General features: G+C 50.5%; 1 protein-coding gene and 1 long non-coding RNA gene across 11 annotated transcripts in view; both read right to left on the bottom strand.

Moving 5' to 3' along the window:
• CHD7 (chromodomain helicase DNA binding protein 7) overlaps positions 1-11,115 on the bottom strand; it is a 134,069-nt gene extending 122,954 nt beyond the window's left edge. For 3 of the 10 annotated variants that reach the window (XM_080378278.1, XM_080378270.1, XM_080378269.1), the window contains exons 1-2: positions 6,982-8,626; positions 4,828-4,931 (exon numbers count right to left, since the gene is read on the bottom strand). The gene's annotated coding sequence lies outside the window, so the exon portion shown is untranslated. The other 7 variants (XM_080378271.1, XM_080378272.1, XM_080378274.1 and 4 more) reach the window with 6 other exon arrangements.
• A 3,528-nt stretch (positions 11,116-14,643) lies between these two features.
• On the bottom strand, positions 14,644-19,546 carry LOC308060613. The gene is made up of 2 exons (XR_013926812.1): positions 16,154-19,546; positions 14,644-16,067 (listed from the first exon to the last, which is right to left on the bottom strand). It is a non-coding gene; the product is annotated as an uncharacterized lncRNA (long non-coding RNA).
• Between the last annotated feature and the right edge of the window lie 4,305 nt (positions 19,547-23,851).

Below are 23,851 nucleotides of genomic sequence, written 5' to 3' on the forward strand. Positions count from 1 at the left end.
ACAAAAGTGCCTTTATTAAAGTCTTCCTTGGAGTTGCTCCACGTTCTGATCTGCTTTACCACTGGTCACATAGTTCTGGGTCTCCAAACCTTCCCCTTACTCCTTTAAAAAACATCACAATCCCCCACAGGAGCTCCTCTTCACACTCCGGATTTCTGTTTGGCAAGGGGTACCCCACAACAGCTATCCCCCATTTCACACGAAGTGGGATGGGACTAGGCTCTCCCCACTCACAACTACTCCATGCACAGAGCAAGAGAAACTATTACAGCTGTATTCCGCAACTATTGATGATGGGGGAACATCATTTTCATGAAGAAAAGGCTTGAAATTACAAGAGGCCTTTCCAATGCAAAGGGTCACGAAGAACCTTTGGAAAGCTGCTGGCAGGCTGGGGCACCCCAGCGGCCCCTGCTCTGCCTCTTCGCTGCCAACCGTCCCCTTGCCAGGTGGCACCCAGGGTCTAACGGGAGACTTCATCAGGCTTTGGTGCAGACAGTCAGCTCTTCCCACACCAACAAAAGCATCCTCCGTGCCTCGGGTAGAAAGCGGTATTATGAGGAGTTGAAACGCATGTTTGTTTTGCAACGTACCCTAATTATCTAAGACTGGCAAGAAAACGCAACTCCACTAAGCAAACAGAAAGCAATATAAATTGGAACGAAGATTAAAAACCCAATAGGAAAAGCACAAGATGAAGAGGAAGAAAAATCTATGGGAAAGCTGGGGGGTGGGGGTAGGGGTCAGCAAAGAGAAATAGAAAGAAAGAAAGGTTTAGGTTTCAGAGCAGGACTGGTTTTGCTGCGTAAAAGGAACCATACTTTGTACATCTGATGTACGCATCCATAAAAATGCTTTAAGAAGTGATGCTTACTTTGTAGATAGAAATAAAAATAAACTGTTGGTAGGCCGATTTCTTTCGAAAAAAAATCACTAAGAAATTTTAAAGCCAGCTACCTGTTGAAGTTCTAGCAGTAAACAGAAAGCTCAGCTGAACAGCTTAAAAGTGGCTCAAGGACACTGGAATTCAAGTGCTTCCAAAACTATCCAGCACTGGGTTCTCCGCATGCCAGCTACTCCCAGGCAGGTGAGCTGCCGTGCTGCTCGCTATAACCAGCCCGTATTTAAATGAAGCCTGAACATAATAACCTCTAGGATCAGGACCGTATATGTGAAATTTAATTTTCCTCTTGGAACCATTAGGAAGGCGGCAGACATTTTGGCTGCAATGACTTTTTCCAGACAATTGATTCCCAAAGTTATTTATTCCCCACCATTCGCCTCAAGGCCCTCTCATCGCAGCAATCGTCTATGTCAGAGGAAGGTTCGACGCAGCTCACATGAAAGCCAAGCAAAACCACACCCAAAATAGCTATATAGGTCACTATCACGCAAGCAAGGGTTTCTGGTTAGTGCCTATATGCCAATAAGCTTTCAAAGTCGCATCTCTTAATGATGCTCTACGACCATGGTAGCTTATTTGATAATTCTCACTCTTTTACCAAAGTCAAACTTTTAAATGAAGATGCCTAAATTATGTAGTATCTCTTTTTTTGAAAGCCCACCCCCCCAGGAGAATGCATTTGGTGTAACGGCACCAAAATAATCAGAATGGTTAGAAACCACTACTGAGCGGCATGCGTGAAGCAAGAGAGCCCAACAGCATGAAGATCCTTGGTTTTGACTTGGCTTCTTCTAGGTGCATGTTTACATCTTTGAAAAGTCACAATGTTGGAAGCTAAGAGCTAATCAGCTTTTGTATACTTAAGGATATTCTTAAGAGCTCTGTTGTCATATTCAGGCGCTTGGAATGTGTCCTTTAGGTCACAGCCTCCTTTTTATTTTTTGTATCATGCCTTCCAACCTCATTTTCCAAGTAAGAATTTTAGTGTGCAACTACAATGTGGTACTTCCATGACCGCTGATCTTGGGTAAGATATGAAGCACTGAAAGTTACAGTTAGATTCCGCAGACGGAAAGAAATCAAGAGGAAAACTCTTCCATCAGGTTTCAGTATCTTGTCAGAATCCTAATAAAAGCATGGGATGTTTTCTGTGTATCGTACCTCACTCCTTCCTCTGAAAGAGTTCCAAAAATAAATTATACTCGGAGCTTCCCTTTGCCTTTTTATCTATCGCCGCCAAAATAGAAGACTGTATTTGAGACTTTCTTCTACTAAAATCCAGTGGTTTGTGCAAACAAGCTATTCACAGAAACAGATACGATGAGAAACTATGAAGTCCATCTTAATGATAAAGCTAAATAGATGCAGTAAATTAATACAGTAACTTTTCTGTTGGAAAGCGAAATCTAAAGCCTCACCTACACACAAGAGACTCATTTGTAAAAAAGACAGTTTAATTATTTGCTAAAATTTTCAGGTTTCTCACTTTTATGTTATGTATACAGGGTACATAAAAGTATCACCCATGTTACTTAGGGCAACAGTTAACCAGCTCATAAATCTGAGCAGCCAGTGGTCTGTTCATAGCAGACAAATACAAAAGGGTTTGGAAGTCAGGATTTAAGGGGACTGGGGGAAGGAGGACCTTCAGACACACAGCACTTGTCACACAGTTGCGTGTATCCTTGCTAGCCATACAGATTTATTTGCATAAAGCTAGATTTGCAAGAGCAAATACCAACCACCAGATTCTAAAAGCTTTCCCTCCAAAAAGTAATGTAAAAATAAGATGAATGGGAAACAAGGGATAGAGTTAAGGCACAGGATTCAAGGCAACGCGTGTGTATTTCCACTCTCTTTCTTTCTAGTTACCTTTTTTCCTCCTCCTCCTCCTCCCACTTTAACATCCCTCACGTACCACGCCATACACCAAAAACAAAACAAAAACCGAAGAGCCAGCTGCCATGGGATGCCATGGATATGGCAAGCCAGAGACTCGCTGCCAGATTTCAGCAGCTCTTTGAAAACGTGCAAAGTTCCTGTTTCTCAGGCCTTCCACCTTTACAGAAAATCACATCTGGGTTGGGTTGGGTTGTTTGTTAAGGTTTTTAAAGAGGTTTTGTATTCTTCACCTCCAGCGAAGAGCCTAGGCCACGTCTGCTCGCACAGCCGCCGCCTGCAGCAGGGCACGGGGCCCAGCCTCCCTCCGCACCAGGGCAGGATGGGACCCGGCGACCGGCCACCCGCGCCAAGCCCAGCGGCACATACCCTTCCTTAGCGTACTTTTCCCAGCTTTGCCATCGGCTGGTTTCACCTTTACTTGCAAACAACTCATTTTACGTCTCATACAGCCCTCATGCTATTTGAGTGTTAACGGGAAATACCACGGACGTTCATCAAAAGCTTTCAGTGCAAAAGAGCAAATACCTCGCGTGAAAAAAGGCTAGGCTCTGGTTAACTGACCCCGCTACATGGGCTGGGAAGTCTTTACAGCGCTCCTTTGACCTAACTCTTCAGGTTTCTGCATTAACCAAATTCAAAAGAAAATGGTTACAACTCACATCTCCCACCACTGTACAGAATTGCGATGGCAATGGAGAGCATTCCGCTATACCTCATTCTGACTGGTATTTTCTACAATACTACATCCTCAGAAATTGTTATTTACCTAAAAGGCCTGTGTGATCTTTACCTATGATCAAAACTTTCCATAATTACCGAAGGGGCAATAAAATCATTTTGGGTTTCAAATCTGAGCAAGTTTTGTTTGTTTTTTTTTTCCACTGTTTAAATAACCTAACCAGGATTTACAAGTAATAACAGAAATTATCATTACACTGTTAAATATTTAGTAAGATATTGGTCAAATACGATTATCCAATTAGTATCAGTGCATCACTAATTCACTTAAACTTGCAATCACAAGCATTTAATGCTCTTCTAAGAGCCTGTTCTACAGCTTTCATAATGATCTTTACATATTTATTTTTTAAAAAAAAAACACTAAAAAGAGATTGAAAATAAGCATTTAGGTTAAAAGAAAGGCAGGACAGGGGATGTGTGAAGCTGTGGCATTTTCCAGTGCTACAGTAGGGAAAATTTTGGTTTGTAAAAACTGTTTCGAACTTCAAATGATGTCTCACACAAAAAATAATTACTTTTTCCAAGCAGTTGTGGTTTTATCCTAGAGGAAAATAGTATGCTATCAAGAGGATCTGTGCGAAACCCTGAGTACACTTACACCACCAAACAAGAAGAAACAAGTAATGCTCCCGCTTGTAGTAGCTGGAGACAGGAAAACGTGCAGAACACAATTGTTCTAATCACCTGTTACAAACCTCAGAAACAAACGGTTAATTTTCCTCCAGACTGCATCTTATTTTAAAAGGCATTACGAGAATTTTTCCGCTGCTGTTAAAAAGGCAGCGGAAGGACGTCTTGGAAGAAGCCCCCTCTATTTATCTCCTCACCGTTGTTTGTCAGTAACACTGCCGTCCGTCCAGAATGTGTTTTATGCACAGCAATGTGATATTTTTTTTAAATTACAAAAAAAAAAAAAAAAAAAAAACGAAAACGTATTGGAAACTTTCAGGATAGAAACTAGAGAGCTTCGAAGTTCCTCTCTTAGCAGCGCCTAGCAATGGCAAGGAGAGAGTTCTGCAAACGCGCCCCAAGCATCCAGCTACATTTAGCTTTCAGCCTTTTTATTATCATTGTCAATGAATGGGCCCCAGTCAAATTAAAGCTGCCATTTTAGGTTAAAGACTAGAGAGCCTCTGTTGTGCAACAGCGAGACAAAAACACTCCAAGCGACAGATGCAGCACTCTCATTGGAAAACGATGGATTTCAACTTTTATAAAAAAATATAGTAATAATAACCACCGATCATGCTTGTTAATATGAATTATATATTGATACTCACACATTACCGCAAACTAACGGGATTTATAATTGGGATAAATCAGCTACCCGTGCTGCTAAGGTCATAGTCATTAAGATTTTTTTGCCGTCGTTAGAATGGATGATCTGTGAGGAAATGAACAGAAACATTTTTTGTTCAACTTGCTTGTGAAAAAAAGAAGGGGGGGGGGGGGGGGGGAAGGGGGGGAAGACAAACACATTCCCCCGAAAGCCATCTTCTAGGATAAACACAGCTCGCAATCTGCTTTGATGAAAGTAAAATCGAGGCGCACATCGACACTGAAACAAACTTATCGCATCGGGGTTATTCCGATTATTCCCCGAGCCAAAAATCCACGAACGGCCAAGTGGCTGGGGGGCGCGGGGGGGCGGGGGAGAAAAAAGCTGCTCGCAAATGACCAAAATCGCCCATTTCTGTAGTTGGAAGGCACGCTCGGCCCCTTCCCAAACGAAAACAAAGGCAGAAAGTGGGTAAGTGCGGGAGAGTTGCGCGGTGCGGCGAGCGGCCCCGGCGCCGGGAAGGGAACTCCCGGGCATCGCTACTTTCCTTTTGTCCATTGTCTGTTTAAAAAACAACTACTTTAAACCCGGGCGTGAGCGGGGTGTAGGAGTGCGCCGAGGAAGCCGGCTCCATTTCCAGCCCCGGCCCCACGGCCGCCCCCTTGCCGGGCGCGCGGACCCCCCGCCCCGGCTCCCACCCGCGGAGGCCGGTCCGGCGGCGGGGGGCGGCCCGCGGGGGCTCCCCCGGCGCGGGAGCGCGTCCCCCGGTTTAACGCTACCGGGATAAATGAAGGCAACGTAATGATGGCTGCTCATTGCCTGCAGCGCCTTCTCCCTGAGACTCGCTAACAACCCTGCCCCCCTCCCCCCGCCACCGCACACTCACACGCACACACACGCGCGCACACGCACACGCGCTGCCCGCTCCCCGCCGCCCCGCACGCAGCGCTCGCCGCCGGCCCCGCTCCGCTTCGCTCCCCCCGCCCCGCGGGCCGCGCCGCGGCCGCCCCCCCGCCCCGACCGCGATGGCCTCAGACCACCTTTTTCCGCTCACCCTCAAAATGGCCCGGAACGGGGCGGGGGTGCGGGGGGGAGCGCCCCGGCCCCGACCCCATGTGCGCGGCGGCGGCACCGCCCGCCCGCCCCGTCCCCGCGCCGGCGGAGCAAGGTGCCCGGCGGGGTGAAGCCCCTATTATGCGGCGTCCGCCGGCACCGCTCCGGCCGCCTGAGGTAGCGTCCTCCCTTCCCGTCGCTCCCTCCCCCGCTCCCCTTTCTTCTCCGGCCGCCGGAGAGCGTCGGCCGCCCCCCGCCCCCTCCGGTGCCGCCCCCCCCCCCCCCCCCCCGGTGCCGCCGGGGCAGGACGATCCCCCCGCCGCGCGCACCGGCGGCCGGAGCGGCACCTCGTGCTCCCGCCTCCCTCCTCCTCCTCCTCCTCCCGCCCGCCTTCCTGCCGCCCGCCGCCACCCACCGCCCGGCCTCCGCTGGGGGTGCCCCCGCCGCGGCCCGGCCCGGCCCCGGCCCATGTGCCGGCGCGGAGCGGGGAGCGCGGCGGGCGGGGCGGGGCGGCGCCGGGCCGGGCCGGGCCGGGCCGTGCGCGGCGGGGAAGCGCCCTCACTTTGTTAGCGCTTGTTGTGCCGCCGCGGCCGCCGGCAGCCGTCAGCGTGGTCAGCGGGGGAAGCGCTCCCGCGGCCATCCCGGCCGGCGCTGGGCCCCGCCGCCCCCGCCCGCCCCCGCCGCGCAGTTTCGCTCAACTTTTCCCGGATTTTTAGCCACCCTCCAAACTTGCGGAGATGAGCGGGGGTTGGGGGGGGTGGGGCGGGAAGGAGGCAGGGGCGCCGCCGCTCCGGCTCCCCGGTGCCCTCCCCTCCCCCGAGGCGAGGCAGGCGGCCGGCCGGCCGCAGCACAACAAAAAGCCATTTACACCCGGGGAAGTGCCCCGCTGAGGCGCACCCCCCCCTCCGCCCCCCCCCGCCCGGAGCCGCGGCGGGGCGCAGCATCCCCCACCCCCCCCGGGCCGCCGCCAGCAGCCAGCACCCCCGCGCCGCTCCGCTCCGCGCCACCGGGGACGGAGACCTGCGGCGAGTCCTCGGCTCCATGGCCGGCGCCCGCCCGCCCTCCCTCCTCTCCGCGCCCAGCGAGGTGCGGGGTCACTCACCGGGCCGGTGCGGGGCCGTCGGGGACCGGTGTCCCCCGCTCGCTCCCTCGCTGCCCTCCGCCGAGGGGCCGGGGAGGAGGAGGGGACACGCTCCGGAGTTGGTGCCGCCGGCCGGGGGGGGCGAGGCGGTGCGGGTGGCGCACACACACACACGCACACGCACGGAGTTGCTCGCTCGCACCGGGGCTGGGCTAAGAGGGGAGGAGGGGGATCCCTGACCGGGGCGGGCGGGCGAAGGAGGGGTGGAAGGGAGGGGAGGGAGAGGAAGGGTCAGCGCGGGTCTCGGGTAGTTTCGGGGTCTCCGCCGGGTCCCGGCTCCGCTTCGCTCCTTTGTGTAATTTCACTCGATTCAAGTTTAATCCGATAGTTCCCGAGCGAGCGCGCCCGCCGGAGCCGAGCCGAGCGCGACACCAGCCAGCCAGGCGGCTGCCGCCCCCTGCGCCCGCCCGCCCCCGCCGCCTCCCTCCCCTCCCTCCGCCGCCACAAGGCGCGCCCCCGACACCGCCCCCTCCCCGGGGGCGAGCGCCGCCGCGCGCCCCGCCCCCCCGCGACGTCACCGCCCCGCCCGGCATAATTTATTCACGGAGAGGGGGAAGGAAAAAAAGGGGGGGGGGGGGGGAAGAGGGAAAAAAAAAAAAAACAACCAACAAACCAAAACCGAAAAACCGGACCGGCACCGGGCGGGGGAGGGGCGGGGGTCACTAACCTCCCCGCCGCCCGGCCCGCCAGCGCCCCGCCGGGGCTCCCGCTGCCGCCACCGGGCGAGGCAGCGCTGCCGCGGGGCGGGGGACGAGGCGCGGGGCACGGCGGAGCACGGCGGAGGACGGCTGGGCACGGCTGGGCACGGCGTCTTCCGTGCGCCTCCCCCGCCGCTCCTGCCCATCTGCCGGTGACCGGGGAGGCTGGGGGGGCAGCTCCGCACCGCACCGCACCGCGGGGTCAGCGCCGGGCCCGTCCGTCCCGTCCCGTCCCGGGAAACTCCCGGTGAAGCTCGGGAGGGCGGCTGCGGTGTCACTGTGCCACCGCCGCGCTTCAAACTTCCCGAACGCGGCAGCGAAGTGAAACCGAGAGGGCGCCCCGGGAGGCTGCCCGGCCCCCCGCGGCCTGCCCCGGCCCCGGCCGCTGCCCCCGGCCGCAGCGGGCACCGCGCCCCCGCCCGCCGCTCCGCTCCCCGCCGCCGGGGCGAGGCGGGGCGGGGGGCGGGTGGTATCGCTCGGGTCCGCGGCCGAGGGCGGACTTTGTCCCGAGCGGGTCGGGTGTTCAAAGGGAAGCGGCCATTAGCGCTGCCTGCCCGCGGCTGGGCCGCCCGCCCACCGCCCCCGTCGCGCCGGCACGGCTCCGGCTCCGGCTCCGGCACCGGCACCGGGCCCTGCTGCTGCCGCATTTGTAAACCGCACGTTCAAATTCCTGATACGAAGCGAAACAAACGCATTCCATAAGCAAATTAGGCAAATCCCACCAAAAAGTGATTACCAGTAGCGCGCTTAACGGTCTTCCCTGCATCGCTCTGGAAACTAAATAAGCGTCTTAAAAGTATAAAGAGATTACAATGTAAACCCAGTGTAAAGATACTCTGCGTTACAGGAATTTTCAGCGAGTCATTTGACGAGGTAACTTTTTACCGTCATTGTTTGTAGCAGGTTGGAGAAGGAAAAACAAAGTCATGTGCTGCCGAGCCGGGGCTCCCTCCCCCTCCTGCTCCCGCCGCTCCGGTTCGGGGCCGTTTGCTGCACCCACACTCGTACCTCTTCGATGGGAGACACGGAGAAGGCGTCTTCTGAGGACCTCACACAGCTTTTCCTCTACGCTCTCGTAACGTGCTTGAATCCGGGAGCCAGACCCGAACAACGTGGATGTCAAAAGCTCCTCTCGCTTCTTGGGTCGTTGGCTCTGTTGATCCAGGCATCCGCGACGGTGCTGCGGCCCCGAGAGCCCCTACAGCCTCAAAATGTCCCAGGCTTCTCCAGAGGAAGTCTGAAACTCTTCCACCTCGTGTCATTCACGTCTGGCCTACTCAGCCTCTCTTGGGTGTAAGGGGAAAGCACCTTTTCAGGAGAAGGGACAGTCTGCAGTTGGAGAGGTGTCACTGCCTCCCGTGCAGCCAGGCCCGTGCAGTCACGCCGAGAGGGGCCAGCAGCCAGGGCAGTGACACTGTCCCATGCTTTCTACTGAAAAACGTGTTGAAAAGCTGATAGCACGTGACTATGTGGTAGAACACGTTCCCTGTTCTTCACCGTGGTCTTCCATAAAGTTAAAAATAGCAAGTGGAAATAGTGTTTAAAAAAAAAAACACTTTGAAGCAGCACATGCCCCTAGTATACCTTCACCAAAGTTGCTCGCTTTAAGATCATTCTATTTTTAATGTGCATTTCTCTACTTTGTGGGGGGAAAAAAAAACCCAACAGACACACACAAAACCTACACAGAGGTATCCTCCCAAGTTACTAAACGTACTCAGTTTCAGTTTTCTCTTGCAGTATGTTGACAGACCAGAGAGTAAACAGCCGAGAAACGCTTACCCACAAGTCTGTTTTCCTGCGTCTATCATTTAACTGTGCCCCTGATCTGGCAGCCAAGCACCCTGGTGTAAGCCCACCTGGAACTCCCCTTGCTTTCAAAGATTCTCTAAGATTTAGGGGCAAGGGGAACCATTCTGAGACCGACTGCCAGCAGCCTCACTGCTCCCTTTAGAACTCGTTTCAGTTTCTTGTTGAGCAGAAATCAGATTGCAAAGCTTCTGAGCATGAAAAGTTTTTGAAGAATATTGTAGTGACAGGGCAAGACAATCAAAGAAATGCAGCATTTCTTTAAAAAGGAAGTATATTAGCATGGCACCAGCAACGAGGGGGGGGCATGTATAGGCACTTAGTTAAATGTTTGTTCCAAGAAAAAAAAAAAATGCCCCAGTCTCTAGCGCATGCCTCTTGCTGAAGGCACAGAACCAGCTCCACGGGTCCCATAAATCATTCTCAGGCCATGGCCTGTGAAATCAGCTGGCTTACTACTTGGGTAATAAAAATGTACAAGGAGTCTCCCAACGTTTTCCAGCATCAGAAGACACAGAATCCACAAACGGCGCTTTCCCAGAATGGGGAGAATTATGGCTGCTCTCCAACTCCTCAGCAGCAATAGGAAATGGAGAGTAAGGAAAAGTGCTGCAGGGGTTTCACCACTCCGAGGTGGGACATGGTCCAGGCATGGCACATGTTCACACAGACACGTACTTGATGGTAGTACCAGGCACAGATGAAATATGTCATTGCATACCCGCTACAGACGAAAAAGTTTTGAAACCTTAACTCGTTCTTCAGCCAGTCCCCAAAGAGAAAGCTGTAACTCCCCAAGTGATCAACAAGCACTTTGCAGCTCCATAGGAGCGTGAGGAAACAGCAACACGGCAGTCTTCATGATTAACCATATTGGTAACAGCTTATTAAAATATCCAAGAGATGACAGGGATGAAAATTCACTTGCAGCCACCCAATACTTTGTATGCTGTTGGGACGAAGTAATCCATCTGATGTAGGCAGCCATTTGGCTCACAGATTAGAAAGAATTTGCATTAATGGCTGAGAATTTCGACAGCAGTTGCAGAGCAAGGGTATGTGCACCAACAAAACCCCAATGAATTGCTACACTTTACCTGACCAGGTAGACTTTCAAGGTAGGGTTAGTTTGTATGAAGCTGAGCTAGTCACTGTGTATGACAGGCATAATTATGCAGAGATAAGTTAATGTACTTCATAGGAAGTTCAGCACAGAGATTACTGAGCCGCATTTACATCTGTTTTAGAACATCAGTATTACAAAATGCAAATGACTTGGTATCACATGAAAATACAAAGGAAGGATATTTACTCAGTACACTTTGAAGAACTAGCATCTGTTTTAACAGGCAGGTATAGTGAAATGGGATCTTAAGGTCTAGACGTCACTTCCAAAGGTGGCAGGTGACACCTCACGGTGCTGAGCCCTCCACAAGCCAGGCACAGGCAGGCCCTCGGGCCACAAGGGCCCCCGCAGCCTGTGCCTCCTCGCTGACATCCCAGCCCAGTGACACGAGAGCTAGTGCTGCACGCTGTGCCCAGGGAGCTCAGAGCAACCCGCCCCACTTGAGATCAGCTCTGTTAAGCACATCTGCTTCCTCACCTGCTCAGCACCGCAATGGTCCAAACCATGCAGCAGCTCCGACAGAAAGTACTTGTACTTATGCCATACCCTCTGGCTGGCTTCTTCCAAAAGGCTTTTTTGCTTTGATGAAGGAACTTGCAGCTCCCAAGGAAATTCTGTACAGATGTACACAAACCTCAACAGTTTCTCATCTCACAGCCTTTCTTTCACTTCTGTTTATGCAAGGAGAGATGTGAAACCGCACCAGGAGCCCAAGCCTATGCTTGGAGCAGCTGCCCTCCAAGCACTTCAGGCTTGGTATTCAGGATGCCATTTTGTGGCCTCAGATGAGCTAAGGCATCGTGTTTTGTCCCATGATAGGTGGGAAGTGGCTCTGAAATGGCATGACCCCAACACACACTCACATTTTCTTAATCGCTGAGCATTTTTTCAGCCAAATGGAGTGAAAAAGACGAACGGTTTCTTTTTCTTTCAGGAGTGAAAGTTTTACTCAGTGCTTCTAAAAAATTAGGCAGCAATTGAAGCACATGAGACTGAGAGGGTGAAGTGGCCAAAAGAGCACAGGCAATAACGACGCACCGTACACTAAAGGAAGACAATGCTCCTTTTTCAGAAGAAATTGTTCAGTAATGTATAGCACGCTGACATACCGAGAGCACGTGGATTTTGGTTAGTGCCAGGAAGCAGCAGGCTGGTATCAGACAGAAGAACCTTAACGATTTCAGCTGAAAAGCTAAAAGCGATAGAAATCCAAGTGCTACACGGAGCCACCCTGTGGCACCAGCCCGCTAAGGGAACAGAGGGCAAGCCAGGGTAGACACTTGGGTGGGTTGGGTTTTTGGTTTTTTTTGTTGGGTTTTTTGTTGTTGAAACTCAAGCCAGCTGGAGTGACAAAAGCTGGAACTGGCCCAAACAGCCACTTCTGTGGCAGGGAACTCCTTCACTGAGGAACTGAACCAGAAAAGCAGAGGGGCAGTGAGCTCCGGCGGCGCATGTCCACATGCCACTCACCTGCCAGGCCTTATGGGAACAAAGCTCTGAGGAACGTCAGTGTTCCCCTGCCTCACCCTTGGGAATCTGACCACAAGAACTAACACTAGTCCCAAAATGCATTCTTTTCTGTGCAAGTTTTCTGATGCCGTAGTATCTCCCAGAACAAGGATGACAACACATCCTTCTCTCAAGGCTACCTTAGGGAGAGAATCAAAAACTTTAAGGGGGGAGTAGGTGGAAAAGCCACCCGAGAAAGCACATAGTGACTCACCACTGCGGGTTGCGTGGGTACACACGCATGGTCGTGGGCAGCCACCCCCAGCCCTCCCGCTCTCCCCCTCAAGGCTCTCGGAAACGCCGCCTGGGTACTGCCACTTACCCGTGACGATCTGGACAGCTGTAAGGCAGCGCCCACTGGAATGCCAGCAGCACCGGCGTGATAAACAACTTGCTCTCCTTCCCGAACAGACTCACCGCTTACTTTACCAAAGCACGAGGCAGGATTGCTTAGCTTTCCACCTAAATCCTGATTTAACAGGCCAGTGCCTGAGTGCTCACCTCAGCCCCCCAGTTCCCATTACTACTGGAGACAAGACACTCGGTTAGACAGCACCACCCCCCGCGCCCGCCCCCCCCCCCCCCCCCCCCTTTCATCAGGAACAGCAGTGAGTTCTTATAAAAATGGAGCAATGCCGTGGAACTGACCTACTCCACAACATCCCTGCTCATGAGGATGTTTGCTCTTGGACCGTGACATGAACTGACAGTTTCACGGTCGGTTTTGTTTTCACCGTGCAGAAGCAGCATTAAGGACTCCCATTTCCATCTTTGACGGCTCAGTAGAACATGCCTCTTCTTATATGGAGAGGCACAGCTATCACAGCACTGACAATTTCTGACCTTTGTCCTTAATAGATGGAAGCCATCGTATCTAAGAGTGAAGTCACACACCCGACAAAACTATCAGCTGACACAAAAATATGGCAACTCATCTGCTTAGCAACACAAGCTGCCACCAACATCACTTCCTTCTTAAATACAAAGTTCAGTTCACGGGCTCCACCCTGACTCAGAGCTGCCTGTAAAATTGGATCTGACTCGCTGAGAGGTCACGTCTCCTCGCTGTGAGCAGGACTTTCCACAGCAGCTCTATTTCACTGGAACTTCCCAACGCACAGCCCGGGGGAGGCAGGGAGGGAGGGAAACGCCGCTGCAGTCACAGAGTTCACCTGCCGAGGAAGCGAGGCGCTGACTTTCATGCTGCCATTCAGCTTTCCTTCAAGACAGATTTTTCAGAGCAGGTACTGAGTAACTTGTTCCTTCTGTGGACTGGGGAGCAAAAGTGATTTGTCACGATTATTTCCTGGGCTTGTGCATGCAAGGAGCACCTGGGTGCGACGTTCTCTGATACGGTCAGCTATACTGACGTGTGTTGTCATTACTTGTCGTAAAATGGAAGGCAAATTAAAACCCACAGCTAAAAACACATTGATAATATCCTTGAAAAATACTTCTAAACTTGTTAATTTTGCTACTTACATTCATCTAGAAAAATAAGTGTTTAAAATTGTTTCTTGAAACTGTCACACTACAAATGCAGTAAGGGACACCTCAGACGTGCTCAGGTTTATAACTTTACAGTTATATTTTTTTGGTAAATGCTTCATAAAATTGCAAGTCAGCAACAAACTAAAGAAAAAAATATCTATTTACTTATATAGTTAAGTTAGATGTGGTTTCTCCCTGGTTCTTTTTCTACTCTGAAAGAGGATCAACTAATAGGATGATACTGTTTTCTCATTAAACTCAGGTCCACTCCCCTCCCTGCTTGGTAAACTTCTAGGAAGAGGCCTGAGAGGAATCTGAAGAGACCATCTGGTCCCCCCTGGCCGCACAAAGACAGGATAAAGTAGCCCCAGACAATCCCCAACAGATGTTTGTCTAACCTGTTCTCAGAAACCCTCCGTGAAGCAGATACTCTAACTTCCTAAGTAGCTTGTTCTGGTATTTGACTGTCACAGTCTAAAAGCTGTTGTTGCATCTCCCCCCACTCTCCTAATATCCAATTTAAATCATTTTCCCACCCTCCCAATATCCAGTCTGAGACATTTTCCATCTGTACAAGATCTGACTTATCTCATCTTTCCCCCAGCATTCAAAACCAGTTGATCAAACCTCTCCTAACCTTTTACACATTGGAAAACGTATCCAATTCCCTCTAAAAATTGTCAGGCTCAACATCCTCCCTTCCTTCACCATTTCCTTTTATATTCTACATGCCTTAATTTTTCTTGTCCTGCCCTGTACTTGATTTTTCAGCACAGAACATGAAACCAATGGCAATACTGCAGCTGAGGCCTCACCGGCACATAGAGGAGTCATCTTTACATCTTTCTCTATGACTTACATATGCCACCTATTGATAAATCCTAAGAGAGCATTGCATTTTGCAAAACCGTTGCATTGTCCATTGCTATTTTGTTATTCTCTACAAACTCCCTATAACCATCTGCCCCGATTTCTCCGAGAAACTGATGATTGTTTTCACTTTTGCTTTTATTAAGTTCATTTTCATTTCTGAACTGATCATCCATAGTGGTCACCATCCTCCCAGCTTGGTGTAATTGAGATGTTTCATAAACATGCTCTGCATTACATCAATCCATATTATTCTTTGTGTTTTCTTACATCGAATTTATCACAGTAGTATCTTCGTGCCTTACAGCAGAGTAATTGGCGACACCTCTTTTGTCTCTTTCCCCCCCTCTATATTGTCCTTTCTCGCTCCGGAAGGGCTTGCAGGGAAAATTTGTTTTCAGAAGGTTATAGGGTCATACTGTATGTTTATATAAAGCAGAATAAATTGTTCCCTCCACTATTTCAGACCTAACCCTGAGGAAAATGGTCTCTCACACAGTGAAGTTTAAAACTTATGGAAGAGTTCCGCTGTGACAGAGTAGCAAAGTTGTCGGCTCTGGTCTTCATGTCACTGGCACAGAGCACTTTAAGAGAAGGGCCAAATGAATACAAATCAGTATTCTATGGACACAGCACACCATGGAGGAAAAGGAGGACATACTCACACCATAGCCTACATTAATTATTGTGGGTACTGAGACATTCAAAAAGCATGAGATAGATTCAGCAAACACGTAAGGACTTAAACTTACTTGTATGATCTTCACAGTTTCTCACAATCCAGCCAAATGCATGTCCCTTGTGCGGCACTTCACTGCAAGAATAAAACTGCTTGGCTAAGCAGAGTTTGATCATCAAAGTATTTAAAACAACACACCATTAATTGAACCTGACAAGTATTAAATTCAAACCTGAATTTAAGAAGATGTACCCTGATAATACTAACTCACAGATACAGGAACACCTCACTACATGCATACGTTTCATAGGAGACTGGTTAGATCTGATTCCACGAGATGCTGCATAGCTGTCATTTGTGCTGACATGCTTTGAAAGCAGAGGTGTTGAAAACCACTGAATGCCAATCGTGAAGAAATAAATCTTGAGCCACAGGTCAGTGTTAAAAGCATCACCACCGCCAGCAGACACCTCATTCTGTATCTCTCCATTTTGCACCTTTTCTGTTTCTGTCTTGCACAAATACCTAAGATTTGTCTTATCCGGAAGGAGGAATGCCTCAGCTCTGCAGCACCGAGGGAACTCCCCTGGAAACCTGCCAGAAACTCACCTTTCCTATACACAAGTTTGTTTGTACTTTGGGTATTGCAAACAACTTACACAATCGTTATATTTACTTGTAGGTTCTTGGCAGATGAATAGAACTTGCTTATTTCAGTTAAGGCAGAAAGAGCTCGTGTCTTCATCCTGCGGTTGCAGAGGAGGGAGGGGATGTAACTCCACAGGTCACACTTCGTAGGCTCCACACTTAGGTAGCGCTGTGCGGAATGGCACAACTTGTAAGCAATGGACCAATTGTTTTCTCTCTTAAAAAAAGCAAGCCAGAACATGCTGTATTTTTTGCACTGAGAGCACAGATTAGATCATGTCTCTAAGGCGGCAGGGTTCTTACCTGAAGCTTGTCTCCAGCTTAACAGAAAAGTTGTAAAACAGTTGCTAGAAGATAAAGACAACAGATACAGCGTTAGCACTAATATTCATTGTTTCATCTTTGGCATAGTAGGTCACCAACATGACTTTTGAGTCAGAGCACTGCACACGCTGTCAGGTTTTTTATTTAATAAATAATATAACACATACCATGTTCACCTTGCATTCTGTAGGGAGGTAAGAAGCGTTGATGAGGGGGCTAAAAAGCCCAGACACGATGGCAGCCATATCGATGCCAACTTCTTAGAAACCAAGTTTAATAATGCATGAAAGCTGCTGGTTTTCTTTAGAGGTAGTCCTGATTTTTTAAGCTACATTTGCTGTTGTATGACTATGGTAAGTTGATGTGCTACATTGTACACAAGGAAACTCCCCAGAACATCAACCAACGAACATAAATAAAGGTAGATGTTCTAGTACCTTTGTCAAGTCACAACTCTCTTACATTTGCAGCATAGTCTGAAAGGCAGGCGGTTCTCAGGGCCTGGATGAAAGGGAATTGCAGCAGGACGGAGGGAGGAGCAGGAAAAGGCCGACTTCCACCTGGAGTTGCTTTTTATAAGCCTCTTTGCTACCAAACAGGCAATCCCAGTGCTTATAAGGATTGCCCCATGGGAGCCTTGCTGACAAAGGCACAAATACATAGTTTATTCTTGATCCTGGAAAAAACAAAAGGACAGCCTTCAGAGAAATAAAGAGAGGGATCATCTGTTCAGTTCAGCACGCTGGAAAGACTTTTTTGTCACAACTCTTCACAGAGATTTAAGGCTAGCAAGTTGCAGATTCCCAAACAGAGCAGCAGCAGTTATTGCAATAAAAGGATCACTGTACCTGGGCCTTGGATTTTTGTCAAGCAGAAAATATAATTATACTCAGAAGTTCTCCAGCGCCAAAGACAGCAGCACATCTAACACTTTGTGCTGTCCTTGGTCTTTTTTACATGTTTATACAAAGGTATAATAGTATCGTAAGGGTTATAATCAAAGCCAGTAAGTCCTTAAACTTTCCTACCAATTCCTAGAAATAATCTTCTGAAAAACAAAAGTTACCACTACACACACACACAGACACACGAGTACTGAAAAAATTACAGGCAATACATATTTTTAAACCCTCACTGTTCTCTCCCCTAGTCTAAATGCCGTAAAATCCCAGTAGCTTAAACTGCTCTAAGAACTTAAAACCTACCATCCACCTCAAATCCTAAGTTTTACTACACATTTTTCACCTCCTTTAAAAATGAAAACCCAGATTCAGCTTTTAGCAGAAGTGAGACTATTGCTTCACCATGACTAGATATAAGCAAAGGAAAACGAACAAACTTGGGGCCTAATGTTGCCGACATTTGTTCTGTACCCAGTGCTTGACTCAGTACTTTTCAGCACCAGCACACATGGTAGTTTTTGCAAGATCATGGCCTTGTTTTAGTATAACACAATCAAGATAATTTTTACAAGGTCAGAAAGTTGGAATAAGAGGAAACAAAATCCAGGCCAGTTGTGCCTGGAATCAATTAAGCTTATGCACTTTTCAGATGCTGCTTGTCTTCCTACTAAATAGTATTTCAATGTATACATACTATTAGTGTGTACCTACAAGTATGCACTGCATACAATATGTTTCTCTGTTTATTAAAACCCACCTAAACTAGGGATGTGAAGGCATCAAAAAAGGAGAAGAGGAGTTCCTCTGTGAGCACTGAAATGGTTTTGCTTTGAGTTTACAGTTTAGTTATTTGCCTCCTCAATGACAAACTGCTCAGAAGAGCCAAATGTCCAGACATGCCTGTGGTCTACTCTACCCATCCAAAAAGCAAATTAAGACTGAAGGAGTTGTCCGGGCAAATACCAACTTTGCCCACTGTCAACTTTTAAGCACTTCATCGAGTTTTAAGATTTAGAGCAAAAAGAAAATGTTATCTATGTAAGATAAAACTTTACTGCCTAAGCATCGCATTTAGTACGGAATCATCCACAGAAGACTTTAATAAAAAGTTGACTTTATGGGGAATTTCCATTTTCTCTACCTTTTTTTTCATCTAGATCATGCTAGTCTAGTTTACACTAAAATTAAAGCCAGGATCAGTACAGAAGGCATGTGCAGGGGTATACAATCCAGACAGATTCTTGCTGCATTCACAAATGAAACAGGTGACAGCAAAACTGTTTATTTGTTGCTAATGTGAAAAAATTTACAGGCATGAAAGTTCAATTGTGTAACCACTTCAAAATCAAAATATTTACCTTCACTGCCTCCTCTCTCACCTTCATTTTGCCAGGAACAAAGAATAAAGTGAAAGTTTTTCCTCCACTGCAGTAACTTTTTTAACAGAAGAAGTCGAAATTATTTTGGAGACAGCATTGTAAATAATAAAATCCAGTGAAAGAAGTGACACCCCTCCATTTTAAGATTATTTTTCTGAGCAGAATAGCTATATTATGTCTTTACTGTAAATAGCCAGTCACAGAGCTGGCTAGGTACCGCGGCACACAGGTCAGCCCCGCTTCGGCTGGAGCTGTGTCAGAGGAGGGATTCAGGGATGTGCTGCAGGCAGGTTCAGCAGGGGCGGGGGGGACCGGCTGGGCTGCCCTCGCAGTGACCACAAGCAGTGACCCAGCCCTAGGCTGCGGTGAATAGTGCCGCTGCTGAAGTCACTTCACACGCCTGCCGCATCCCCTCGCAGCTGCCCAGCAGCGCGGCTCGGCGCTGGCGGTCGGGGCAGCGCGCTGCCCGCCGGGGGGCCTGCCCGCGGCGCCTGCGGGCCCGGCGCACCCGGCCCCGGGGGCAGCTCCGGGGCGCGCTGCGGGAGCGGCCCGGGCACAAGCCCGCCCCAGCCGCCGCAGCGCCCGGGCACGGGGTACCCGCACGCCGAGCGCCGACTCGGCTCCGTGCCCCGCCTGCCGGCGCGGGGGAACCCTCCGCTTCCGCGGGCCGGCCGCGCTCCCTCCCGGCGCCCCCGCCGCGCCCCTCGGCCCCGGTGCCGCCGCTACAGCTGCCCGCGGGCCCCGGGGCACGGCCCGGCCCGGCGGGGCACCGCGCACGGCGAGGGCAGCGCCGCAGGGTCCGAGCCGAGGCGGGGGAAGGGCCCCGAAGCGCCCGGCCCGGCTCCGCTCCCGCCTCGCCCCCTCGCGACAGCGCGGGCCGGGCCGGACCGCAGGCGGCCGCGCTGCCCGGAGAGGCCCCTCGGGGCCGCGGCAGCGGGGCGAGCGGCCGGTGCCGGACGCCTCCCGCAGCGGCAGCGGGGGTGTCAGGCCGGACCCTGCCCGCGCCGCCCCCGCCGCCCGCAACCTGCGCCCCTCCCCCCGCGGGACGGGGGTTGCCGTGGTGACGGCCGCGCTCAGGCAGCGCGGCGCGCCGGGCCACTTTCCCCCCCCCGCCCCTTCCCGGGCTGCGCGGGAGCCACCGGCACGGCCCGGGCCGCCCCTCCCCCCCCCCGCCGAGCGCCCCCTCCCCCCGCCCCCCCGGGGAACCCCCGCCCCGCCCCCTCCCGCGGCGACAGGCGCAACCGCGGCCGCCGCTCCCCCTGCGCGACGTCACGCCGGCCGGGCTCTCCTTCCCCTGACGGCGCCGGCCCGGCCGCGCTGATTGGGCGCGGCGCCGGCCAATGGGGAGCCCCGCCCCCGCGCTCCCTGCGCGCCGCGGCCCGGCCGGCGCGTCCGTGCGGGAGCGGCACCGCGGCGGGGGCGAGCCTGGGCGCCGTCGGTCACGGCCCCGGCCGGCGGGACGGGCCGGCGCTGGGCGCCTCTGCCTCCTCCGAGCTGGCAGAGCTGCACCCGTGTAACCTCAGCCCCCTGTAGACGCGTGGATCTCGGTTTAAGAGGGGTTTGTGGCGCGTTAGTGCGAGCCCGCTCCCCGTCAGCCCCCGCCAAACCACAGCAACGCGGGCGCGCAGCGGGGGTCCCGGTGCCACGGGGCAGGCTGGTGCCGCGCACCTGCGCGCAAGCGGCCGCGGCTTGGGAGCGGCCAGGCCCGGTGCCCCGGGCGGCTGGTCAGGCCGCTTGGCCGGTGGGAGGACGACGGCTCCGCCCGCGGTCACGGCGGCAGGGGCGCAGCAAGCGGAGCCCAGCGGCTCCCCCGTCGCCCGGCCCGCGCGGCTGGCTTTGTCATTTTCTGCCCCGGCTTACGGCGGGGGCACACGGCCGTCCCGACAGGCCACAGCGCTGGGAGCAAGAATTACCTCATGGGACCGCCAGCACTTCCCAAGCAACGGTGGAGTCTGGAGCAGGCAGCAGAGGCGGCTGATAAGGCCGGGCACGGAGCGTCGCGTCGCTGCTCTGTGCACCTCGGAGACGCCTCGGCCCCTGCGGAGCAGGACGGGGCTGGGACAGACTGGCTCCCGCACAGCGTGGCATCTCCTTCCTGCAGCAAGCAGGCTTATTCCTTGGCTCACAAACTTTCAGAGGCAGCTTTTCTCTACCGCAATCCTGAATGGATCTTCCTTACGTTTGCTGAGCAACAGTGATTCCAAAGTTGTTGAGTTACACAAGTTCATTTGACATGGAAGGAAAACCGCTTTTCACCATGCATAGCAATTTAATTAAACTGGAAAGCCAGCAGGATGGAATGAAATGATGTATGGCTTCAAAGTAAAGGACCAAGACAAACAAAAAAACCACCACCTGGATGGTGCTTAGCCAAAAGAATTGCTAATAGGCAACTGCATTTTTCTGCTATGATGGAACTGAAGCCGCCTGCTGCCCATGGATGACCCAGGGGAGTGGATCCAGTGCCCCCCGTGCAGGCCTAACACCAGTCCACCCTGCCGACCCCACACACCGCTGTGTGCTCCATGCCCAGGGTCCCTACCCCCACATCGCTTCATCCAAAGGAGACGTTATTCTTTTACCAAGAATAGTTAATGATAGCCTTCCAGAAGAATAGGGAACTGTAAATATGCTGCTCCTTTTCCTGGATCACTCCCCCTAGACAGCCACCCCCGGACTCCAAGTAGGAAAGGAAAAGGTGGGAGAAGTAACAAAAAGGAAAAGAAGTAAGATGCAGAAGATGGGAGAAAACACACAAGAAACAAGACATGGAGTGCTGAAAACTGGAAAGGAAATAGATTTAGCCTTGGATAGGAAACCAGAGAAAATGCCAGAGTATTAATTTATCATGCATGGTGGTCAGTCCCGCAGGCCAGTGCTGTGACATAACATACATCAGACGTTCATCAGTGGTAAGGTGCCCATTTCTCTGAAGTTACATGGCTTTATAGAAAGACATCCCAGACAGGATTACAGTACTACACATGCTGTATGTGAGAAACCTCATTTCTGCTCTGTGGCAGTAGCGATGGGAGAAACTGTATATGTGAGTTTTGGACTCCTAAAAACCCACCTGTACATGTCCTCAAATTCTGGACACTGCCTCAGCTCTGCTCTTTGCATTACCAATGTACGCCTGGCAATAGGATGACCAAATGTAGAAGTTGTCACGACTGCCAGCCTGCGGCTGAGGTTCCTGAGCAGAAACACCTTCCCAGGCGCAGGTGACACTGTTCAGCTGCCACCAACAGCCGCTCCCTGCATCATCTTCATGGAAGACTGCAAGCAACCCCATGGGTTTTGTCTTCCTGAGGACCCTTGTTATTTAACTCTCTTGTAAGTGACATTATTTCAGACATTTCCTTCACCAAAAAATGTACTGCTTACTTAACTGTTTTAATTTGGACAATGTTAAACTGACAATTCTTAAAATTGTACCTTGGTCAATTTTGAGCTGTTCTCTCACCTAAGACATAAAATACTGGCAGGCAAGAAGATCCTAAGTCCAAGAAAAGTAAACAATCAGTTTCCAGTTAGCTGGATAGGTGATACTGGACTTCACTTAAGCAAGGTTAATTAGATCCTGCTATGATTTACACCCAACGTACCACAGTCCCAACCATCAACAAGATTCTGGCTAATATAAACATTTGTATCTCTGACGATTTAAAGAAGGAATTCTAAAAATCGTAACTATGCTGTGGGGAGGAAAAAAAACCCCAAGAGACCCACAACCCACCCTAAAACATACCGATGCACTGATTCACCTACACTTATGTTGCCACAGACAATTTTACAAGAACTGTAATTTGGGACAGGACTTCAAATGTACGTACACACATTGTAGTAGACTGGACTCTAAATAAGCTTCCAAGTAGATTTTTGCTCCACCTTGTTTCACCTCCATGTCACACAGAGCCACGGGATGTAGCAGTTAAATCCTGTGTCTGAGCATCAGACACATGTTCCAGTGTATTTGTCAAAACACGTTTTCAGAAATACTTGTCACCATGACAGGCATATTTGCAGTACTGAAGGTTGCAATCAAACAGAATTTTTTAAAATTTATTTTTAAGTGAACAGTGTTACCTGATAGTACAGAATAGTGATTAATCGGAACTCCTGTGACAACAGTGTACTTTTTTTTAGAGGGGGGCAAAACTGATTGTGGAGCACGCTTGTTTTGCCTTGGCCAGCTTGGATTGCCTGCGGTAAGATTGCTACAGCAACAGTCTCTTTCCTCAAGCCAATCCTAAAGCAGGAACACTCCTCCCCCCCAGCCCTGCTTCAGCTGCTAAGCGAAGAATAAACTTTCAGCTTCGCCCCTCCTTTATTGGAAGGGGAATAGGGTAATATGCTGTAATTGGTTTTCCATGTTCGCCAAGAGTCTGTTTCCTCTTATCATCCACAATATTTAACATAAGTCTTGTAATAGTTCCAAAAATAATAAAATCTGTCCCAAGAATAAAAATGATAGATCCACAACATGCTGCTTTTTTGTCATGGTCTCGGTTTCGTAACATTCTGTTAGTAGTTTTTATTGCCTAATGTTGTGGTTTCTTTCATACGCAGCAGACCCAGTAAAGACATTTCATCAGCTACTTACACAGCAGCAGCCTGGATTATTTACAAACGGAGATTTCAGTACCGTATTAAAATAAATCACCACTGCATACTGTTAAAGTTACATTGCCATAATATGGCAGAAGAAAGCCCAGTGATTCTGGGGGAGGAACATTAAATATAGACAAATCATAAATATCGTATCAGCAAACAAATTTATTAAGATATCCAACTAAAACCTGTTAGTCTTCCTTTCTCCCCTATCTCCTCCTACACAACAGTGGAAGAGCAATAGGCAAATTATACCCCTCCACACATGCAAAAACAGTACACACAGTATGTATAACAAGTAACAGAACCCGTGCAATACTTCCCTCATGATGTTATACTGTGCAGCAAGATCATATATTCCTCTTTACCTCTGCTCCACTCTTCCATCCCCAAAGCAAATGCCCCATATCGGGCAAATTGCCTTAAGTGGAGGTATAACAGATGCGGAGCAGCAAAGACTGAGAGCAGCGCTTTGCTCACTGGATTCAGTTTGAATGAAAGAATATCAGAACAGACAAGACAAAAGGGAGGTAAAACACAAGAGAAACATGATTTAGGAGGGGGGGGAAACCAAAGCAAACCCAACCAAACCAACCCAAGGAAAATGTAGGACAATGAGTAATGTCAAAAGAAAGTCCAAGAGGAGTTGCTATCTCAGGCATCAGTATTTACAAAAGCAATACCCTACTGCCAACAACTTGGAGAAAAATGCAGGCACATTGGGGTGTCCTCACTCAGAACGACTACTTTAAAAAAATCCAAATCCTTAAATGCCCAGAATT

This window comes from Falco punctatus, assembly GCF_963210335.1.
Source record: "Falco punctatus genome assembly, chromosome: 3".
In the NCBI taxonomy this organism is placed as follows: Eukaryota; Metazoa; Chordata; class Aves; order Falconiformes; family Falconidae; genus Falco; species Falco punctatus.